The sequence below is a fragment of the Trichosurus vulpecula genome, chromosome 8 (genome assembly GCF_011100635.1).
Source record: "Trichosurus vulpecula isolate mTriVul1 chromosome 8, mTriVul1.pri, whole genome shotgun sequence".
Classification (NCBI taxonomy): Eukaryota; Metazoa; Chordata; class Mammalia; order Diprotodontia; family Phalangeridae; genus Trichosurus; species Trichosurus vulpecula.
Window position 1 is genome coordinate 42523159 of NC_050580.1, and position 23746 is coordinate 42546904.

The 23746-nt window shown below is 39.4% G+C and overlaps 2 pseudogenes; one reads left to right on the forward strand and one right to left on the reverse strand.

The window, feature by feature from the left end:
* Positions 1-409: 409 nt before the first annotated feature.
* LOC118829469 lies at positions 410-1277 on the reverse strand (annotated as a pseudogene).
* A 13124-nt stretch (positions 1278-14401) lies between these two features.
* Positions 14402-19124, forward strand: LOC118829471 (annotated as a pseudogene).
* The last annotated feature ends 4622 nt before the right edge of the window (positions 19125-23746 follow it).

The window sequence follows — 23746 nt, forward strand, 5'->3', positions numbered from 1 at the left end:
CAGTTCTTCCTTGTTGATAAAAATGTGGTCTAGAATATGTTACCTTCATTGATCCTCCTACCTTTTGAAGAATGCTATTACCATTAAGGCAAGTCAAGGAATTATTAACTCTTCTGATTTTGGCAGAATGGGAGGCCCAAAAGATTTCCAGATCATTGACATCTTCTGTCATTACTATATAGTGCTGCTATGCCAAGGTATCAGGCTGCCAGGCTCATGATGCACTTAATAAAGGCTTGTGGGTTCATTTTGTTCAGTTTCTTGAAATCCTCCTCTATTTCTTCTTTCTGTCCTGGTATTCTGTAATATATTCCAATAAAGGATACTACATTTCTTTTTTTTTATAAGAAACCAATGTTTATTTTCCATCAGCATTTTTCCAACACCATTAGAGCATCTGGGGCAAAACTTAATACCACTCTGTGGTAGTTTCTACCCACTCAGTGGCCTGAGCAGTAGGAGCCGCAGACCAGTCCTCAGTAGCTGGCTGAGCACTCCAATCTTCAGTGGGGAACTGCTGAATGGGCACAGATGGCACCTGTACTCCTTCAGACCAATCCACCACCTCCAGCTGAGTAGCAGTGAATTCTGGGGCGGGTGTGGCTCATTCACCCTGAAACTCTTCCTTTGTCACTGCCTTCTCAGCTGTGGCCTGCTGTTCCTTTTCAGTCCCCTCTAGATCCCTGTAGAAGTAAAGATCAGGCATAATCTCCCACGGGTGTTCACGAGAGATGGTACCACGCATACGCAGGACTTCACAGGCCAGCATCCACCACATCAGACCCACTGAGTGAGCCCCTTTGTTGTTGCATGGAATGGCAATATCCACATAGCAAAGTGGAGAGTCTGTGTGGCACAGTGCAATGGTTGGGAGGTTAACATACTATGCTTCAGTCAGAGGCTGGTGATCTGCCCGAGGATCAGTGACCACCAAGAAGCGAGGCTTCCCTGAAAGCTGCCTGAATCTGGTTAGTGAAGGTGCCTGGTGTGAAATGTCCAGCAATAGGTGTGGCGCAGGTGGCAGCAGCAAATTTCAGAACAGCACGCTGGCCAGTGTTCCTAGATGAGATGACACTAACATTGGCTGGGTTTTCAATGACAACAATAGCACGAGCTGCCAGCAGAAGCTTTTCCCAAGTTCTCTTCAAGTTAATGATGTAGATGCCATCACTCTTTCTTTTGTAGATATACTGTTCCATCTGGAAGTCCAAATTGGTGCCACCCAAATGGGTTCCTGCAGCCTCCTTCATCTGCAAGACATCCAGGGCTCCCGACATTGTGAAAGTTTCCCTTTAAAGTTACGAAGGAAACCGAGAACAACGCTGTATGGAACCCTCTTCGGGACAGCGCGGAAAGGCAGGATACTACATTTCTGTTAACTGTCTTTCCTAATCTTCATCCTAAAGCTCTCATTAGGTTTCCACCATCTCTGATTTCTGAATTTCCTCCTTGAGGATATCTCCTTAATATGCAATGCTCATTTGAACCTTACCTGACTTTTCTCTATTCTGTTCCTTTTCAATAAGATATATCCTTTCAGATTTGTTTTCCAGTTCTGTTCTCATTCCACTAAGTTTTAATCCAGTCAACAAGCATTTATTAAGCACCTACTATCTGACAGGTACTGTACTAAGTACTGGGAATATAGAGAAAGGCAAAAAAAACAAAATTTTCCCTCTTCTTAAGAAGCTCTTAGTCTAATGAGGGAAATTGTTGGCATGTTGTTCAAGCAGCTATGTACGAATTTGTACAAGATAAATTGAACATAATCAACAGAGAAAAGCATAAGTATTACTTAGGACCTACTAAGTCATATGTGAATTATTGAATTAAGATATCTTTGCCACCTTGCTTATTGCTCATACTTTGTTCAATTGTGTCCATCTGAGGCTATGTATTTTATTACTGGTTCTTTTCTTGTTTCTGTCTCTTGTGAATTTCTGGGTTCCTCTAATTTTCTTCTTCTTATATAATGGCTACTTTATAGTATTTATCTTGGTGGATATGTACTGAGAGAACTGTGAGAATTGTCTCAACCAAACTGACTCCATCTTGTAAAATTGACTCCATTTTGAGACTTAAGTTTCATTTCCCATAAATTCCACCTGCTTACTAATCAGGAATTGAGTGACATACTGTTTCACATCCTGGAATGTCCACATGCTCATTCTCCATCCTCTCAATTCCCCAAACTCCCCAAGTCCTCCTCCCAACTCAGAAAGTCCCTAATCTTTCTTCCATGAGAAATCAGATTGCCTAATCTTGTATCCTGGTTGACACACTATTAATTGTTCACTTTTAAGGCATAAAAATTTATCTTCCCCTGTGTTTGGGATCTTGTGCCAAGCTAAGGTGGCTTGATCCCAAACTGTTATACAATTGGCATGTATTGCTTAATAAATTGATATGCTTGGAAACTTGAACCTTTGTTTCTTTGTTTATTACAGATTCCACCCATAACATTTTTTGGCAAAGTCAGCCAGGGTGAGTAAGGACTCCAAAAGAAGCCTTTATAAAAACTGCCTTGAGCACTCTGTACATTTCTCTGAGGGATTTCTTCAAGGAAAACTGTCATCAGAGGTGGAACTCCCATCAATCTCAATATTTTTCTGAGCAAAGGTAAGCCCCCATGTTGTTGGGGCCAGGAAGCCTCTCTAAGAGGTCCCTTTAAGGCAATAGGTTAAAGTAAGCAAGGTTCCTCAATGTAGGAGATGTCCCCTTAGTGAAATAAGCTAGGGTAAGCCTCTAGGGGAAGTTCCCTTGGGGAAATTATAGGATCTCAGAGTAGCACCAAAATGAGAACCCCCCCACCCCCCAGAAAATTTTCTTTTATTCTGGGTCCAAGGGAAGAGTACACTAGTTAAAAGTGACATTGTGGGGCAGCTAGGTGATGCAGTGAGTAGAGCACCTGCTCTGCAGTCAGGTGGACCTGAGTTCAAATCTAGCCTCAGACATTTGACACTTATTAGCTGTGTGACCTTGGTCAAGTCAATTAATCCCAACTGCCTTGCCTTCCCCCCTCAAAGAAAACCTGACATTAAAGAAATTCAGAATGTTCTAAAATGTATAAACACAGAAATGGATCCCAAATTTGGCCTGGAAAAGGGACTTTTAATTGTGACAAATTAAAGGCTTTGAGATTAGACTTTCATTAGGAAAGAAGGTGGCTAGCAAGTATGTATTTCTCTTACTGTTTTGTCCATGTTTTTGTTTCTTTGTAAAATGCTTACAAAAATCTTTGTCTTGGAACATGTTTAATGTTATTTGTAGATTCTCCACTATTGTAGAAAAGGGCTCACAGAGAGTTTAGAAAGATTAGGTAGAAAGATTAATGAAGTTTCATAGTTTCATACTTGAAGCAGTTCTCCCAGATTTCTGTAATTTTATGTTAAACTCTGTCCAAGTGAGCAGGACTAATTGCCAGTTTAGGCTTTTAGCAAGAGATTAAGTTAAAAAGAAAAAATTCTCCACGATAGTTTCTCTCTGTCATTTCAGGCCTAGATTGGTTGGGGTTACATAAATTAAAGTTAGATAATCAAAGAAAGAAAAGTTTTTTCCTGGTTTGAAGAAATTCGTGGCATTATAAATAAATTAGAGATGGAATTTATAACCATAAGTAATACCTTTACTGTAAATTTCCAAATTATGGAAGCTGCTAAAAACATCTTAGTAAATTTTGAAGGTTTGCAGATTAAGCTTACACACTTCTCTCCCTTTTACTGAGGGAATATTTTGGAGTTAGGAAAGAGATCTGAGATGGGTTGATTCCACTGAGATATGTAGATTTGGGGCAGTTATCGAATAAGGAAATCACCCTTTCTCTCTGTCTTATCTAATAAAGTACTTAACAAAAGCTTAACAAATGCTAAAAGGTCTTAGTCAGTTTTGGGGTACTACTCCATAGAATTTGTTTTAAGGAAAAAAAGAATGAGGCTTTGAAAGTGAAAATTACAGGGACTTATTCCCCTTTCTCTGGAGGTTGAAAACTATTATTTTGTGGAATGAGGGAAAGAAGTTTCACTGATTAGAGAAAAAGGAGGAGGAAATGAGTGTGCTGTACTTGATGTTTCTTGACAAAGAAAAGAGAAAAACTTGTTTAGATCAGAAAGCAACTTAAAAATAAATAAAATTTAATTAAGGCATAGGAAGGGAAATTTATAATGAAGAGGAGCCTATGAGGAGAGACCATCAAACCCCAACCCCAGCCACATAGGACCACCTGCCCAACACTCAATGTTGCCTGGGCCCACATCCTGTTATAAATAATAGGGATAGACATTCACAAGGAAGAGGAATGACAGGGTGAGGGGCCCAGAGACTAAGAATGTCTTTGGAGAAGACTTAAGTCAAATTTTCAAAGTTTTTTATAATAGAATTAATTTTTTAAGTAAATTAGAAGCCAGGACACCAACGAATATTAGAATGAAACCATGCATTTGTAAGCTCTTAGAAACCCTAAAGGTAATAGTATTTCAATTAATTGGGGTTGCTTAAATTTTTGTGCTAAATTACATAGGAGAAATATGAGTGAAGATTAGTTATTTAAATAATCTGGGGTACATTTGGAAAATACAGTACTCAGCCTCAGAAAGACCACTCTAAGAATGTATTCTGATCTTATGAAATCTCTCAAGCTCCAAAGCAAGGGGATGGGAATACAAGGCTGCTACTTGGAGCCTCTCCCCACCTTTCTCTGGAATTGCAACTGAAAAACTTGAGGGAAAGGTGAGAGGATGTGGCTAGGTGATTAACACAAATAATGAAATGATTTTGCTTATGAGATGATTTTAAAGGTAATTTCTAAGAAGTTTATGAAAAGGTAAAGTGCTACCATGAACCTTTGAAAATGAGAGAACTGTTAACTCTGGCATCTAAATTTTAAATGAAGGTACCTAATAGCCCTGGAAAACTGAGGTTTTGATTTTGTGGTAGGAAATTTAGATTTTATTTGGTTGAAATTTGTCCTGTAACTAAATTGTGATATGGTGAAATGTATTCTCCTACTACTTGTGGCATCAAATGCAAAATAAAAAGTGGAAAAATGAATAGATCAGGGAACCCTTAGTTACACCCTAGTCTCAGAAATTTATTATCTGTGTGACCTTTAGCAAATAATTTTACCTCTATTTGTCTCTGTTTCCTAATTTATAAAGGGATAGGATTAGCACACAATTCCCAGGGTCACTGTGAGGACTAAATGATATGATTATGAAGTGCTTAACACAGTGCCTGCCATATGGTAAGCATTATATAAATGTTGGCTACTGTTGTTATTATTTCTTTAATTGAATGTGATTGCTATACACTGGATAACTCTATAGCAAATTTCAGAAGTGATTAGTATAAAATGCCAAAGGTGACAAAATGAATGATTTTCCATGTAAGACAATTTGGTAGTACATTTGACTCAATTGATGTCATCTAATAATGTTTTGCTTCATGTTTGAAATACATAATTATAGTGTTTCTAAAAATTTTTCTTATATTGTGAAATTTGAGAAACCATTGTCAGAAATGCTGTTAGACAAATAAGTTCTCTGTTAATTTGATACTGCTAGATTAGAAATTGAGTTAAGAGTGTGATTTGAAAAATAGATATTTGAAAACTTAAATATTTGATGGGATATATTTTGTTTTAAAATAGATAATAAGAATAATTGATAATAAAGTTAGGGAAAGTCATACAGTCATTTCAAGATATTCTCATCTGTGAGGTCCCTTGAGACATTTTATTCAGGCTGACTCATAGAAACTTTTCATCCCTGATGAATATATGTCATAAAATTCTGAACTACTAAATTTTAAAACCTACAACTAAGAAAATAGGATTCCCTTTCCTAAGCTCTATGAAAAGGAGGGAATTTACCAGTCCATTATAACAAAGAATGAATTTTCATTTGAATTTATTTGGCTATCAGATATTAGATTGTGAATTTTATCTGAATATAATGAAGTTACATATTTGAGCCAACTGGATAATGATGGACTTTGGATTCCAAGATTTTAAGATAGGGTCTTTGAATCTGAGGTCTATTGCTCTTAAGTGAATTTTGGGTTAACTATTATGTATTCACTGTATCTATAATTTGAAGAACCCCAGAATGTGGTTATTTTCAACTTATTAGTGAAGGATAAATGAAATGTGTTAGGAAAACATGAGAAAACTAATAATATTCCAAACCCTAAGCAGTGATTAGTGAAAATTTTCTATTTGAGGTAAAAACTCTTAGGACTACAAGTGGATACTCTTTTAAGTTTTGATTATTTTGATGGTGTCCAAATTGTCACAAAGGCAATAATCCACCATGCAAGGAGAAAATGGCTTTTGTCACACTCTGAGAACTGTGACAGTTACATGTCTTTCCCTGGGAAAAGTTTAGGAGGTGACCTTGGCATGGCCTAAAATAGGATCCTGTTGACTCATTTTCCCAATGATACTATTTCCTTCTGAACAGAAAGTTTTCCCACTGGTTAATTCTGAGCCTGGCTTTGATACCTTAGGAATAATGTAGATCTTTGTTCCAAACTGCTAGTTCTCAGAATGAAACAGAGCTAAGGGAGTTTTCCCCTGTTATGGTGTATGTTAGGTGAGAATATTACTAAGATGCAAGGAGATTTGATGCTATTTAATACCAGTGACTAGTATTGTATTGTTTTGACCCTTTGTTCCAGGGTGTTTAAGTTTCCTGAGTTTTCTTTGTTACCCTGGTGACATGTAAATATCCTCCCTCAAAATTAGTCCATTGTGAGTCCTCTAAGTAGTTTGGTCTATCACCTGACTTAGTTCACTGATAAGAGTTTATTTAACAAGGTTTATGTCCTCAGGAGATATAATCATTCTTGTTCTTAGGCTTTGTCTTAGCTATTGTACTAAGCTATGCAAGAGGATGGTTCCCAGTGGTCTTTTCTTTGTATGTAAGGTTGATAGTGAACATGACCTCATTAAACCCTTATAAATTTTACTTTTAAATAAATGATCTATGGGGAGAGTGGGCTGGCCCTCTCCCCCATGAATCAAAGTGGGAATTAAAAGAATTATGGGAATCATATGAACTTAACTGACACCATTTTGTAAAATTGACTCATTTTGAGACTTAAGTTTCATTCCACCTGCTTGCTAAATGTGGGAACAGAGTGACATCCTGTTTCACATCCTGGAAAGTCTACCTGCTCACTCTCCCCATTCCCAATTCCCTAAATTCTCCAAATCCCCCTCCCAACTCAGAAAGTCCCAAAACTTTCCTCCAAAGAGCAGCAACCCAGTTCTTCCTGACTCTGAGGTCGGCTCTTTAGTCACTTCACCATGCTGCTTCTCAATTTGATCTATGTCCTTCCTACTGTGGCTCCTAGAACTGAGTATAATATTCCAGATTAAGGATTCTTAACTTAAGGGGTCATGAATTTGTATTTAACAATATGTTGGTAAATCTTAATGTCATTGGTTTCTTTTGTAATCTCATGTATTTTATTTTGTGCATTTGAGAACTTTTTTTTGAGAAGAGTTCTGAAGGCTTCACCAGACTGCCAAAGGGATCCATGACACAAAAGATATTAAGTACTCCTATTCTAGACATATTTAGATCAGGACATAGACTGAAACACTGCAGTAATAATTAGCTCATTTTAAGCCTTATGGCAATATAATGTACCCTCAGGTTCATGGGATTTCCTACTCTACTGCTTTATGGGGGATATATTTAGGAAGACTTAAATTCATATTTTGCTTCAGACACTTACTAGCTGTTTAACCCTGGGCAAGTCACTGTACTCCTGTTTGCTTCAGTTTCCTCATCTGTAAAATGGAGATAATAAAATACCTCACAGACTTGTTTTAAGGATCAAATTAATTGATACGTGAAAAGTGAAACTTTCAGTGAAAAGGCACTGAATAAAGGTTTGTTTCCTTCCATCCTTTATTTTCCATAAAAATGGTATGAAGCAGGAACAGGCTAAGATAGCTGACATACCTCTATACCATTCACCCCAGGTTCCAAGGAGTGGATTCTTCCTTCTAGTTCTTCTCGCTGCCTGTGATGTTCCTTCTGTAGCTACAATATAGCATTGTGCCTGACACCATGACACACAAAGGATACAAAAAAGGAAGAATGCCAGGAAACACTTCTGGAAAAAAAAACAACACCACACAAGGATCATGAAGTTACTGCTATCACCAGACAGCATGTGGTAGGGGAAAGCGCCCTGAATTTGGGGTCAGAAGATCTGGATACCATTCAGGGCTTTGCCACTTATCAACTGTGTGACCTTGATTGGGCAAGTCACCTCACTTCTCTGAGGCTCAATTTTCCCATCTGAAAATGGAGATAAAAATGCCTGTACCACCTTCTTCACAGAGTTTACTTCACTGTAAAGTGCCATGATCAACATTTAACAAATACATCTTCTAAGATGAGAATCTTAGTGTGTAAGCTATGTGTTATAGTTAGCTTCTTTCTCTCTGATGATTGTCAGCTTCTGATGGTTTATACATATTACAGTTGACTAAGCTGGGAGAAAAATCCAGTCATCCAATTGAGATGGAGCCTCCCATAATGCATTTCCATTGAGTTTTTCTTAGAATGTATTATGTTCCATGGAGAAATACATTTATTTCTAAGTTTATTATGAGATAAAATGGGGGAAAGCTCTTTGCCAGCAAATTTCTATGATAAAGTTCTAATATGCAAAATATATGAGAAACTTTTATAGATGTATAAGAACATAAGCCATTCCCCTATAAATCAATGATCAAAAAATATGAATAGGTCATTCACAAAAAAGGAAGGCAGACTATAATAAACATGTGAAATGATGCCTCAAATCAAAGGTGTGAAACACAGTATCATATTGTACAAACAACCCCATCAAATAGAACCAGAATCAGATAAAAATGAAATTGGGAAATATTTTTAAAAATAAATTAAAACATAATAATACATAAATAATTTTCATGTGTGATTTTGTTAGTCAATATGGTCAATGGAAATCCTTGCATACAGTGCAATGGTCTATGTTTCTATTTGAGTTTAACATCATTGCTCCAATTAATAGTCAATTGTCAATAAATACTTATGAAATACCTACTATATGTTGGGCACTGGAGATGCCCTCAAAAAAGGGCAAAAGATAGCCCCAGCCCTCAAATCTAATGAAGCAAGAAGAAGGGTAAAACTTAAAACAAATCTAAGTTTCTGGCTAACACCTCTCAGGTCAACAAAGATGACTAAAAGGGAAAATGACACTAGATGGAGAGGCAGTGAAAAGTGGGACACAATACTGGACTGTTTATGGAGCCAACCATTCTGGTCCAACAATTCTGGAATGTACTTTGAAACAAAACCAAGAGAGTCACTAAACTGTGCAAATGTTTTGAGCCAATGACCTATTTCCCCAAAAACATCAAAAGCAGGGAAAGGATCCAAATGCCCCCAAATATTTATAACATCATTTTTTCTCATAACAAAGAACTGCAAATACAATGGATACCATCAATTGATGAGTGGCTGAACAAATTGTGGTACGTGTACCCAGTACATTATTACACCACAAGAAATGATGAACCTGGAAAGACTTGTATGAACTAATGCAGAAGGAAGGGAACAGAACAAGGAGAACAATTTGTACAAAGGGATGATGCGTCAACATTGAAAATGAATATAACTGTGAAAAAGCTTTGATCAATGCAATGACTAAGCAGAATGTACAGAATGACTTACCATTGTGCTTAATGAAGGCTGACTTCCACAAACAGATGTTCCGCAGAGAATACAGCCCTGCAGAGAGTTCAGTCAATAGTGTGTGGTGTAATGGGAGAGACACAGTAGTAATGAGACAGAGGCAATCTAAAGGTTATTAGGAAATATAAACCACGCTTAGGCAGCCTCAGGAGGCCTGTGGCCAGTCCAATAAGCAGATGGAGAAGGAAGGATGAAAGTCCTTGATTGTTGCAGAAATCTTTCAAGCCATTATCTTTATGAGAAAAATGCGATGTTCCCTTCTTCTCTTGCTGCTCTTCCCAGGGCACTCTGACTCAGAGAGAATGTCTCAATTGTTCATTTTCAAAAGTGTTATATACTATCATTTTAGTCCACTGAAAGTAAACAAGATAAAATGAAGAGTCAATCCCCTTAATATTATCCCTTCTTTCTGTTGCTTATCTCCAAATTACCCTGGATAGATAGAGAGATAGCTAGAGATGGAGATCTGTATGTGTTTATGTGTGCCCTTAATCATTCACCTGCTTATCATTGGTTCTTGACACATTGAACTCTCTGCAACCAAAGCCTCTCCCTATGCCTCTACTTCAACTCCCCTATCAACTTTTTATTTATTTTTATTTTTGAGACTAGGTCTCCCTATTGCACTCAGACTGGGAGTGCAGCAGCCACCCATGTGCCCAATCCTACTATTGATGGGAAGAGAAGCTTATACCTGCTTAATTTCCCACCTTTCTCCTTAGGCATCCTGGTGGCCCCTCACTGCCAGGAGCTAGCTCACTAAACTGACTCTGGGCTTAGTGAAGGCACTCAATCAGAATTTGCCCAATTGCAGCTAAGAAGTCTCAAACTCAACATAGGCCACATATGTATCATTATGTATGGCCTATGTTGAATTGCTTGACTTCTTAGGGAGGGTGGGTGGGAAGGGAAGAGGGGAGAGAATTTGGAACTCAAAGTTTTAAAAACAGATGTTCCAAAAGCAAAAAAAAAAGTTTTTGCATGCAACTAGAAAATAAGATACACAGGCAATGGGGCGTAGAAATTTATCTTGCCCTACAAGAAAGGAAGGGAAAAGGGGATTGGAGGGGAGTGGGGTGACAGAAGGGAGGGCTGACTGGGGAACAGGGCAACCAGAATATACCCCATCTTGGAGTGGGGGGGAGGGTAGAAATGGGGAGAAAATTTGTAATTAAAACTCTTGTGAAAATCAATGCTGAAAACTAAATATGTTAAATATATTAAATTTTCAAAAAAAAAAAGAAGTCTTAAGCTCAAGCAATTCTTCCGCCTCCCTCACCCAAGTAGTCGCGATTATAGGTGTGTGCCTCTCCATACCTGGTTGCCCTGTGGGCTCATTGAGCTTCTAAGCCTGAAAAGGACCATGGCTTGGGGAGTCTGTTCATGCCTAGGGATTCTTTGTTGAGAAGGCACAGACATTTCTTTCTTACCTTTCGTTGGCTTTCAGCTGTTAGTGCTGTCCTCCAGAAAGAATTCAGAAAAATGGCTTTGTATTAGGGGAGCAATCTTTTTTGAGGTTCTATGAAAGGGAGCCACATCATCTTTCACTGAGTTCCTTTCCTCTTGAACATCTCTAGAACTTGCATTCTGTCCCATAAAACTGAGGCTCTAATTATTTACTCAATTGTGAATATTGTGACTCTGTCCCATGTCTTCCTGAAATCCAGATGCACTGGGTCTACCCTATTTCCCTGCTATACCAGGCTAGGACTGCTATTAAAAAGGAAATAACATGACTAGGGTAGGATGACTTATTCAGTCTTGGCCCAGTGCTTTTCCCATGGCCCTTCACTGACACAGGTCTCCAGTGCCTTCCAACTATGCACAGATGGTATGAAAATTATTCTTGTTTCTCTCCCTAGAAGGTCAGTAAGGACCACGTGTCCTACTGCTACATCCCTCATTCTCTGAGGCAGCTTGGCATAGTGGGTAGAGCCAGGAAAATCTGGGTTCAAGTCCCATGTCTAAGACATATTGTCAAAGTGACCTCTCAGTGCCCTTGGGCCCTTACCAAGACTATATGTAGGAGCTTAGCTGCATTGGTAGAGGGGGTTTCCCTACCTGAGAGCTCCCTACCTCAATGAAACCAGTCCCTGATCCCTAGTGCACATTCTATCTAACACAGAGCTAGCTAGATCCATGGACAGGACTCATTGAATTCTTATTGATTGAGTGAGGGCCTCTACAGAAATCCAGTCCTGCTGACTCATGGGGACATGGAAGCAGGGGTGTGCTAGAGTCAGCTTGAATAAAATAATGCCTGATTTTTAACTTTTCAGTGTGGACATTTACACCTTGGGAACTGCAAAAAGCCCAAAGAAGGACAGGATTTATTGCTTATTGATAGTCTAGATTAAGAAAGAGATGGAGAAATTATAAATAATACTGAGTAAACATAAAAGTTGGTCATGAGAAGAGTAGGGGTAGAAAATCTTGTCTAACGGAAAAACATCTGTATAGGCACTCAGTAAATGTTTGATGAGTGAATGAATGAGTCAGAAATCTGGAGTATGAGTGCCTGTGTTCTGCACACCAATGGGAATGACTGTTCTCATGAAACCATCAGCAGGCATACTCTAAGATTAAAGTTTCCAGGGAGGGATCCTGGCATCAGTACATAGAAAGGTGTATGATTTGTGGGTTTAAAATCATTTATTTAACATTCTGGAGCAGTCTAAAATGGTTTGCCCGAAATGACTAATTTATTTGTGGATTAAAAGAGAAAAAAATCTACTTTCCAGATGAATTAATGGAAAAGATCTTCCTCTCTTAATTTTCAGGCAGTCTGACTTTAAATTGAAGTCACAAAATTGGAGAGTGCTCAAAGTGCCTTCAGAAGGCATCTTGTTCCATCTGTCCCTGAGCAGGAATGTGCTATAAGCATCCTCTCTGCCTAGCCTCCAGTGAGAGAGAGCTCACCCCCTCCCCAGGCAGCCCATTCCATGTTGGGACAGCTCTAAGTATTAATAAATTTTTTCTTCGTTGAGCCTAAATCTGCCTCCCTGCACCTTCTGCTCACTGCTTCTTGTTTGGGCATCTGGGTCTAATAAAAAAAGCTAATCCCTCTTTCTTATGACATCACATTTGACCATATGAAGAGCTATGATGTCCTCCTTTCTCCTTCAGATTGAACACCACCAATCCCTTCAATGGGTCTTCATGTGACATGGGTCTACATCCCCTTACCCCACATATTTCAAGAAATCCTGTGAGGTTTGACCTGTTGCTGTGCCCAAGCTGGCAGAGGGGACACCATGTTCAGCCACTGATTGGCCTGCCTGTCTGACCACTGATTGTTTGTTTGTTTGTTTGTTGAGGGGAGAGGCAGAACAATTGGGGTTAAGTGACTTACCCAGGGTTACACAGCTAGTAAGTGTGTCAAGTGTCTGAGGCTGAATTTGAACTCAGGTCCTCCTGACTCCAGGGCTGGTGCTCTATTCACTGCACCACCTAGCTGTCTACTTTGACCACTGATTGACCTGGGAAGCTCCTATGTTCCCAACAATTGCCTTGGTTGGCTACACTTAGAGTTAGGAATGTGAGCTTAGCAAACTTCATGTAATCCAGGTGTACAAGGTTAGCAAACTTTCTTAGTCACAATGTCCTTGTGATTGAGCAGGTGGGTGTCAGTCCATTCCACCTACTGGATGACTACTCCTCAGGGCCCCCTCCCACTCAGGCCCTGTGAATTAGCCCAGCAATAACAATCAACTTTAAAATCAGTGACCCTAGAGACGTGGGATCTTGATGGGGATGCACAGTCTTGGGCATCTCTATGGAACTGAAGAGTGAGGAGCCACACATATACATACCTGGGAGTAATAAACCACCTGAATTGTGATCTTTCCTTCTTGGTACCTCCTCACCATGCTGTGACTTACTCTGAATTTAGCTGAAGCCCAGGGAAGGAAGCTTGAGGTCATTGATGACCCTGATGCTGTGGATATTGGCCCAGGTTTCCACTGCAGCCAAAATCATCAGCAGATGCTGGGCCTAAAATGCTCATTGTAGAGGTGGCAAGCAGATGGAATATTTCAAGTCCAAGAGGGCACAGGCAGGGTCACCCCCAAGGTAACCTGTGACCTAAACGACACTTGTTTCTGTCTCCATCTCTCATCAGACTCTCTCTACTTCCTCCCTCCTCTGAAGTCCCACTTCACACCTGCTGCCCAGGGAGCCCAACTGTGGTGATCCAACCAAAGCCAGCTCTAGCCTCTTCCTGATATAAAAATGTCCTGAACTGGCCCCCTTCCTCCTGAGCCCTGCTCTTGATGAATTGTCCTGCTGGGAAGCAAGGGGTAGGGAAGGGAATTAGCATTTCAGAGCAACTAGTACATAACAGGTACTGTGCCAAACCCCTTTCATTAACATCACATTTTACCCTCACAAAAATCTCATGAGGTGGGTACAATCATTAGCCCCATTTTAGAGTTTGGGAAACTGAGCAAACAAAGGTTAAGTGACTTGCCTGGGGTCACACAGCATTTGTCTGAGGCCAAATTTGAACTCAGATCTTCCAGATTAGCACCTTATTTATGTACAACTAACTGCCTGTAACCTAAAATGAAACAAAAGTGACACAGCTCCTCCCCTCAAGGAGCTCATATTCTACTAAGGGCAACAGAGGATACATAAAAATGCATACATTTACACTGACACAGGGAGACATGAAATGCTTCTGGAAGGAAGAGATACCTCTGACCTTTGAGAGGAGGGGAGGAATTTCCAGAGATCAAGGTGAGACGGGAGAGCATTTCATGCGTTGGTGGGGGACAAGAGTCTCCAGCAAAGGCTTGAAGGCAGGAGCTGGGAAAGTGCATCTGGAAACCTGTTCTTTGGAACCAATTGTGGATTATTATGGAGAAGTGCAGAGTGTTTGAGGACATGTCCCTAACTTGTTGAGGGACATATCATGGAGGATGACAAAGTTCTCACAAGACATCCTTTCATGGCACTGTCAGAGCCAGAATCCTGGATCACATGGGACCATCTGCCTGATCCAATGGGGTGATTCTTATATTTTAATATTCTTGCAGGGAGAGGGCAAGGTTATTTAAGTGGGGTGGATATCTAATCCAGCATACATCTAATAATCCACACTGCACCGTTTTTTTCCAGTGATCAAACTGCCCTCTGTTTATATAACAGTATTTGTCTTTTTTTAATGTGCTTTATTTTCTCTTGACTGTTATTGAAAGTCATTGCAATCTCCCTCTCCCATATATACATAGAGAGAGAGAGTCCTGACCTGTTTTCCTTCAGAAGCACGGATCCTTGGAAGAGAGAGGCTGCTAAGACACAATGGTAAGTAACAGGGTCCATCTCTGAAGGGAAATCAACACGTATTACTCAGCTTTTGTGAGGTAGGGATTTGGGGTTCTCCTAAAAGTTGTCAATTCCTTAATGGCGATTGATGTGGAATTTCCCCTTGGGCTCCTAGCAGAGGGGTAGTATGATGTAATGGAAAGGGAAGAGGGCTAAGAGTCAGGAAGCTCAGGGTTCAAGTCCTGCCTCTCATATATGCTAATTGTTTGTCTTCCACTTACCTCTCTATGTCTAAAAGTGGCAGAGGAGTCATCTTTCAGCCTCGGTAGAGGCAATTCCACCCTCCGCAGCCTCTACTGTCCATTAAATCACAGATAGACTATTTGTTTATCTCAATTGTAGGCTGCCAATTGGTTGTATACTGCTATGCCCCAAGTCTATTGTCACAATGCCCCTCTCCAGGCTACTGTCTTATACTCAGCCATATAGGCAAGAGGCTATGTCTCTCCCAATATGACTGCACCCATAGTCAGGCAGTACTCTGTGACAATGTCACCAACCCCATCAATTGCCCTACTTCTCTCCAAAACCTCTTTCCCTTCCAAATGAATTTGTTCCAGGTACAAGTTAACAAATGGTGGCATGTGAATAGAATGGAACATTTTTGTCCTTTAAGAAATGACAGATATCAAGAAACCAGAGAAACTTGGAAAGACCTGAATGAACTGGTGCAGAGTGAAGAAAGCAGGCTCAGCGAAACAACGTACAAAATTAGTATAATGATGTAAATGGAAGAAAAAAAATCTCCTGAACTCAGATGAAATGCAATAAGCAATTTTGTTTCCAAAGGATAGGAGACAAAACATACTTGTTAACACTAAGAATAGCATTAACATGCTATTATGCAATATGATATATGCAGTGAGAATAGCTATTGTTTATAGTGCATCTCCTATGTGCCAGGCACTGTGCTGAGGGCTTTCTAATTATTACCTCAGTCGATCCTCCCAACCCCCCTGGGAAGTAGCTGCTATCATCTCCATTTTACAATGCAGGAAACTGAGGCAAGCAGAGGCAAATGTGACTTTCCCAGGTCCACACAGTATTTGTCTCCTCTTGTCAGAAAAGTGGGTTACAAGATAGAGATAGAAACTAAATAGAACTAAATAGAAACTAAAATGTACAGTGGTACAGTGGACATTTGGAGTCAGTATGACAAAGGCTTGAACCACGACTCAGCCACTAGCTTGTGGTCTCTGAACAAGCCAGAGTCTTGTTAGGGTCTTGTGGAACCCTCAGGTTCCTCATCTCCAAAATGAGGGTTCTAGACTTAATGACCTCTAAGTTCCTTTATAGATCTAAATCTATGATCCTGGGATCGTATGAGGCATAATTGTTTAACTGTGTTCGTTGGTTTTGTTTGACTCTTTTATGTAATAATAGTATTTTTCCAATATTTTCTCATTTGATCCTCATAACAATTCTGGGAGGCTATCATTGTCCCCATCTTATATATGTGGAAACTGAGGCAGATTGGATAAGTGACCCACCAAGCATCACACAGTTAATGTCTGAGGTCAGATTGAACTCAAGACTTCTTGACTCCATGTCCAGTGTTTTATCCACTGTGCCCCTTGTAAACTTTGTGGTAGATTGTCAGGAAAAGGAACTGTCTATTGGTCAGTGACTATGTAATAAAATGGGAGAGCAGCTATATAACTCAAAAAAAAAAAACAAAAAATCTAGCCATTTTCCCTCCATGACCACTTTTAAACTTTATCTTTTCTTTTTTAAATAGGATACTATATTAGGTGTTCTCCTTGTGTTGGCTACCTTTGTGACATTTTGTGATGCTCAATGCACATTTACTCCATTGGAGATCATTCCAGGGTTTACCCCAGAAGGTAAATCTTTGTTTACAACTGTTTCTTGTCTCTAGCAACCGGAAGCTTTGTTTAGTAGGAAAAATGACTGGGGAAAGCTTGAATGGCCCATTGGTGTCCATTAGAGCCAAGATCCATGGGATGGGAGTAGTGAGTGAGAGGTGGGAAAAGTAGGTTTAATCTAGAGTTGTGCCTGAGATGGAGGAAAGAGGCAGCTGTCTGAACATACATGTAAGGTCCTTCCCCCATCATCTCCCTGCTATCACATAATTAAGAGTCAGTACTTATTATGATATGTTTCTAAGGGGCAGCGTGTGTTAGTGGTTAGAGAGCTGATTGAAGTTTGGAATATCTGGGTTGAAATCCTGATTCTGACACTTGACTAGCTTTGTGATGCTGGGAAAACTATGGCCTTCTCTGGGCTTTGAGCACCTAGCAACTTAGTCACTTAATTAATCAAGCATCTATTAAACATGTACTGTGTGCATAAGGTTGCGGCTACAAATGCAAAATTAATCATGCGAAGAAAATTAAGATGGAAGGTAAAAAAAAAACTCTAAAAACAAGTCCTTGCCTTTATGGAGCTTATGTTGTACTCTTGACCTGCTAACACTTATCTTCCAAATTAGCATATTAGATGTTTCCAGTTGTCACTGTTCTTGACTGAATGGGTTGTGAAGCACTGGAAGAGGTTGCCAAGGGAAATGGTAGAACCTCCTTTGGAGGTCTTTAAAAGTGGCCCAGATTTTCCATTGTTAAGATGGTATAGTGTGGTACCATTAAGGTGGCTTTAAGGACTTGGTAAAATCTGTTCTATAGATATCAATTGCAATTTATTGGAAGATTTGCCATGTGTTCTGTCTTAGGTTGCAGGGATTCTGAAGGAGTACTGTATAATTTTGACACTCAGTGGGAAACTGATTGTGTGCACTGTTCATGTGACTCAAGAGTTGGACTGTCCTGCTGCAACATGTGAGTTCAAGGCTGGCCCTAAACAGACAGAGTACAATGACAGAATCTCCTAGCTGGAAGGGCCCCCGGGGGTGATGGAGTGGAACCCATCTGGGAAGCAGAAACCCTACTCAACAAGTGGCTATTGGGACATCATTTGAAGGCCTTCAGTGAGGGCACCTCCTTCTCCTTCTGGAGAGTTCCAATGGTTAGAAAGCTTTCCTCTCATTTGCACTTAATTAAAAACAGACTCTTCTCAGCCTCCACTCACCAGCTCCCAGCTCTGCCCTGAGGCCAAGGAAGCTAAGCAAGTCTCTTCCCTCTTCCCTGTGACAGGAGGTTCCCTTCTTCAGGCTATGATTCTTGTATTGATCCTTTTATGACACTTTTTCATTTTCTTCACATTTGTTATCCTGAGAATGTGCCCCAGATAATCAATTTCCTTCCTGGAAGGTTACTACTTGAACTGGACACGATATTCAGGATGTTATCCAATCAGGAAAGAGTAGAGCAAGACTTTAATCTCTCTAGTGAAAACACATCATGAAGCATTGGACTTGGTGTTGGGAAGACCTGAGTTCAAATCCTTTCTCAGACACATACATGTTATCTGTGTGAACCTGCAGAAGTCATTAGACATTTGCGAGCCTCTATTTCCTTGTCCACTAAAAAGGAGAGTTTTGACCTTAATGCATTCTAAAGTCCTTTCTAATTTGAATTCTAGGATGTATGATACTTTTCTGTTGAAATCTCAACTCATAACCTATCTGTGTGGCCTTGGGCAAGTCACTTGACCAGTCTCAGCCTCAGTTTCCTCATCTGTTAAAAGAAGAGGGGTTTGGAATCAATGACTTCTAATGTCCCTTCCAGTTTGAAATCTAGCATCTGTTATTCTTTTCTATTTAAATCCATGATCAGAAACTTATCAGCTATATGATCCTGTGTTTTAGTGCAGGCTAAAAAGCACCTAGGACCTAACATGTTCTCCATATATCCTTGTGAGTAGATTGAGATGGCTCATTAGGTGGCTGAGGCGGAGGGGGGCGGGGGACAGGTGGTTCATGATCAGAGGCTCTCTGGAATAAAGATGAGATTTTAATAAATTATTCATCAGTTCCCAAGGTCCACCGTAATCTGTGCCCAATTTTCTTCTACCTACAGGGTGATAAGGCCTACAGCATATGACAAAGAAAACTGCGTGGAAGTTTTCCGAAAGGATTCCTGTATTTATGTTCCTGTATTTACAGCCAATCCCTCTGTACTCTGTGAAGTGTCACAGTATGTAGGCTAACAACTCCACCTCCTCCTCCTGATGTTGCTGCCAAAGTTATTACGTTGGAATGGAACTCATCCACACTTGAAGCATTGGCTCTTTCCTTGGAATTCAGAGCATCAAGGGGCTGGGAACCATGTGGGCATTACTTTGGATCTTCACTCTATTGCAAGCATTGTCAAGTCTTAGGCACATTGATTCAAACCACAAAGTAACACCTCTGTGGCTTCTGAGATCTTCCAAACACAATGTCCATACCTCCTGTAACCTGCTGTCTGATGAATACCCAAGGAAAATACATTGTCCCATAGCATGAAATGGATCTGCTCTTTTCCTTTTAAGGAATCAATGTCCAAATTCAGTAAAGAGGTGGGGTCTTTTTCTCTGGCTTTTCCCCAGGGTAGTTCCTAGGAATACACTTTGGAGCTCAAACACTCTGTGGTGTTTTGCTTCTACTCACCTCTCAAATCTATGTTTGAGAATCCTGGGGCCTCAGTCCTGGAAGAATCAAGATTACAAATAGCCCAAAGAATAATGGAAAGATACCTGACAGATGCAAGGTGGCACATTTACCAATGATGATGACTTTCAGTTGAGTAGTATCATAAAATACAACAAGCACATACATGTAGAAGAGAAAAGGAAGGTTGCTCAGTCATACAGTGGGAATAAGAGATAACAGATGGGCAACTTAAGCATTTCATTGGCATCCTTGAAGTAATAACTGAATGGGATTGTTTTGTCCCTCCCACCCTAAGCCTAGGGTAGCCCTGAAGTTGGGAAAGTTTCTATAAGACTCCTACCAAGATAGTGTGATATTATATAAAAAGTGATATATTTAGATTCAGGGAATTGAGTTCAAATCTTCTTTCAGTTATCAATCAAAATCATTTCTTATGCACTTACTACCAATCAATTAACTAGCATGGATCAGACTCTTGCTATGGGTCAGATACTGTCTTACATTCTGGGGGTAGAAAAAAAGGCAAAACTATCCAGAGCATTCCCTCTGGAGCTCACTCTCCAAACTCTCTTGGTACTGGCAGGTTTACTTCCTAGAGGAGAGAACATTACTTCTTCCCTCAGGTTTCTAGGGTTGTCTAAAGGACTGTAGTTTCTATTGTTCTTCATGAGTCCCTATGTAGGGTGTCCTTTTATATCAATCAACCGGTAGGACTATCAGCTTATAGAAAAGGCATTTACTGAGAAACCATAGTAACAACAATAGTTAATAAAACATTCTACCAATGTTAAGTAGTATTAATCTGAAACCAAGAGCAAATATCTGAAATGGGGATAAGCTAGAAGGCCTCCCACTGCAATCAGGGGTGAAGCAAACATGCCTGCTATTATTCAATATCGTACTAGAAATGCTACCTACAGCAATAAGACAAGAACAAAGAATGGAAGCAATTAGAATAGGCAATGAGGAAACAAAACGATCACTCTTTCTAGATGATAGGATGGTACACTTGGAGAATCCAAGAGAATCAACTAAAAAACTAGTTGAAATAAAGTTGCAGGATACCAAATAAACCCACATAAATCATTGGCATTTCTACATATCCAGCAATAAGGAATAGAAAGAGAAATTCCATTTAAAATAGCAATAGGTACTGTCAAATACTTGGGAGTCTACCATCCAAAATAAACCCAGCAATTATATGAACACAATTGCAAAGCACTTTTCACACAAATAAAGTCAGATCTAAACAATTGGAAAAAATATCTATTGTTCATGAGTAGGTGAAGCTGATATAATGAAAGCAACAATTCCAGGCATATTAAAAACCTATTCAATGCTTTACCAACCAAACTATCAGAAATACTGCATAGAGCCAGAAAAAGAAATAACAAACTTCATCTGGAAGAACAAAAGTTCAAGAATATCAAGGGCATTAATGAAAATCATGTGAAGGAAGGGAGCCTAGCTGTACCAGATCTCAACCTGAGTTGCGAGGCAGTGATCATCACAACAATTGGGTACTGGCTAAGAAACAGAGTGGTGGATTGATGGAATAGATTGAGTACACAATACATAGTCAGAAATGACCATAGTAATCATAAGTTTGATAAATGCAAATATCAAGATTTTGGGACAACAACTCACTATTTGACAAAAATTGCTGGGAAAACTGGAAAACAGTATGGCAGAAACCAGGCACAGGTCAATCCCTCACACTGTATACTAAGTTAAGATCAAAATGGGTTTGGACATAAAAGGTGATAGCATGAGCACACTGGGGGAGTCTAGAATACTTTACCTGTCAGATCTATGTATAAAAGAAGAATTTATTACCACACAAGATACAGAGCACATTACAGAATGTGAAGTTGGTTTTTTATCATCTTGAATTAAAGAGGATTTGTCCAAATAAACTCAATGCAACCAAGATTAGAAAAAAAGCAGAAAAATGGGGGGAAATGTTTATAGTAAGTATCTTGGATAAAGGCTTCATCTCTCAAATATAGAAAACCGCATCAAAATTTTATTAATATGAGTCATTCCCCAATTGATAAATGGTCAAAGGATATGAATAGGCAGTTTTCAGATGAAGAAATCAAAGTTATCTATAGTCATGTGAAAAAATGTTCTAAATCATTATAGATTAGAGAAATGCAAATTCAAACAACACTGAGGTACCACTTCATACCTATCAATTTAGCTAATATTTCAAATATTTCAAATTTTTCAAAAATTTCAAATATTTGAGGCATATGGGAAAATTGGAAAACTAAGGCACTATTGGTAGAGCTCTGAACTGATCCAACCATTCTGGAGAACAATTTGGAATTATTCCAAAAGGGATATAAAACTGTGTATACCTGTGATCCAATAATATCACTACCAATTCTTTATCACAAATAGATCAAAGAAAGGGAAAAGGGCCTGTATGTACAAAAATATTTATAGCAGCTTTTTGTGGTGGCAAAATTTAGAAATTGACAGTATGCCCCTCAATTAGGGAATGGCCAAATGAGTTGTATTATGTTTGTAATGGAATACTATTATGCTATAAGAAATTATGAGTAGGCACTTTCAGAAAATGCTGGAAAGACATGAACTCATGCAAAGTGAAGCAAGTAGAAGCAGGAGAACATTGTACACAGTAGTAGTAATATTGTGTAACAATCAACTGTGAATGACTTTGCTATTCCCAGCCATATAAAGATCCAAGACAAGTCTTTTTAAAAAATATTTTATCTTCACTCAATTACATTTAAATCAATTTTAACCTCAATTTTTTTAAGTTTTAACTTTCAAATTCTATCTTTCTCCCCCACTCTGAGATGGTAAGCAATCTGATATAGGCTATAAATGTGCAGTCATATAAGACACATTTCCATATTACTCATTTTGTTGAAGAATACAAAAGGAAGAAAGAAGGAAAGGAAGAAAAAAGAAAGGAAGAAAGAAAGGCAGATAGAAAGAAAAAGAGAAAGAAGGAAAGAAAAAGAGAAAAGAAGGAAGGAAGAATGGAAGAAAGGAAAAAAGAAGGAAAGAAAGAGAGAAAGGAAGGAAGGAAGAAAGGAAGGAAGGAAGGCAGGAAGGAAGGAAGGAAGGAAGGAGGGAAGGAGGGAAGAAAAAAATAAAGAGAAAGGAAGGAAGGGAGGAAGAATATTTACGTATTTAGAGTGATGAAGATGGAGTCAGGAAGATCTGAGTTCCAATCTTGCCTCCCCACTCATTAGCCTAAGATACTTAATAGTGTCACTCTAAGCAAGTCACTTAACTTCAGTGAACCTCAATTTCCTTATTTGTAAAATGAGAGGAGGTAGAGTCAATAATATGCTTTGTATCTGTTCACTTCCTTATTCCTCCTTTCTAGGCTCTCCAGAATTCTTTCTCCACTATAACGAGTAGCCTTCTCACCCTGGAATTCACTACACCCCAGGAGCCTTGGCACTCTGGAAGATATATTTCACCCTGTGTCTCTTTCCTGTAGCCTCCATTTTAAGGAAAATGTCCTGATCACTTATGTTCATTCTTTCATTCCTCTCTGAGGAATGAAATTCCACCATGCCCCAGAGTAGGTGCCTTCTTTTCCCCATCCCCTTTGATGCTTTTCAGCTCTGTTTTATATGTGGTCTCCCTGCCACTCCCGCCCCCGGCCAATAGACATAAGCTCTCTGAGAGCCAAGACTATCTTTCTTTTTGCTTGTATTTGTATTCCCAGTCCCTGTACCTGACACATAGAAAGTGGTTAATAAATGCTGTGTGGCCATAGACAAGTCATTTAAGCCTCCCTGGGCCTCAGTTTCCTCATATGTAAAAAGTAGCTTCTGAAATTTCTTCCAACTCCAAAATCTATTATTTAAAGGCAAAACTAGCATGGGTCAATAATAAGGAAAAATCGAGTTGGGATATCATAAACTGAGCAGAAGGTTGATCATTCCCTGGAGTAGGTGGAAATGAGGCTTGAAATAAGTAAAGTAAGACAGGTAATGTAAAGGTCAGAGTGATTGTAGGGTGCTGACATCCAGGAAGTGAGAACAGAAGGAGACTTAGAACCAAATATTCCTAAGCTTAGGGTTTCTGCTGACATGTAAGACAAAATTCAAGGAATGCCATGGAGGTGATGGTTTATCAAAACTCAAATTGATCCCTAGAAACTTGTTTTTCTGATTTTTATTAACCT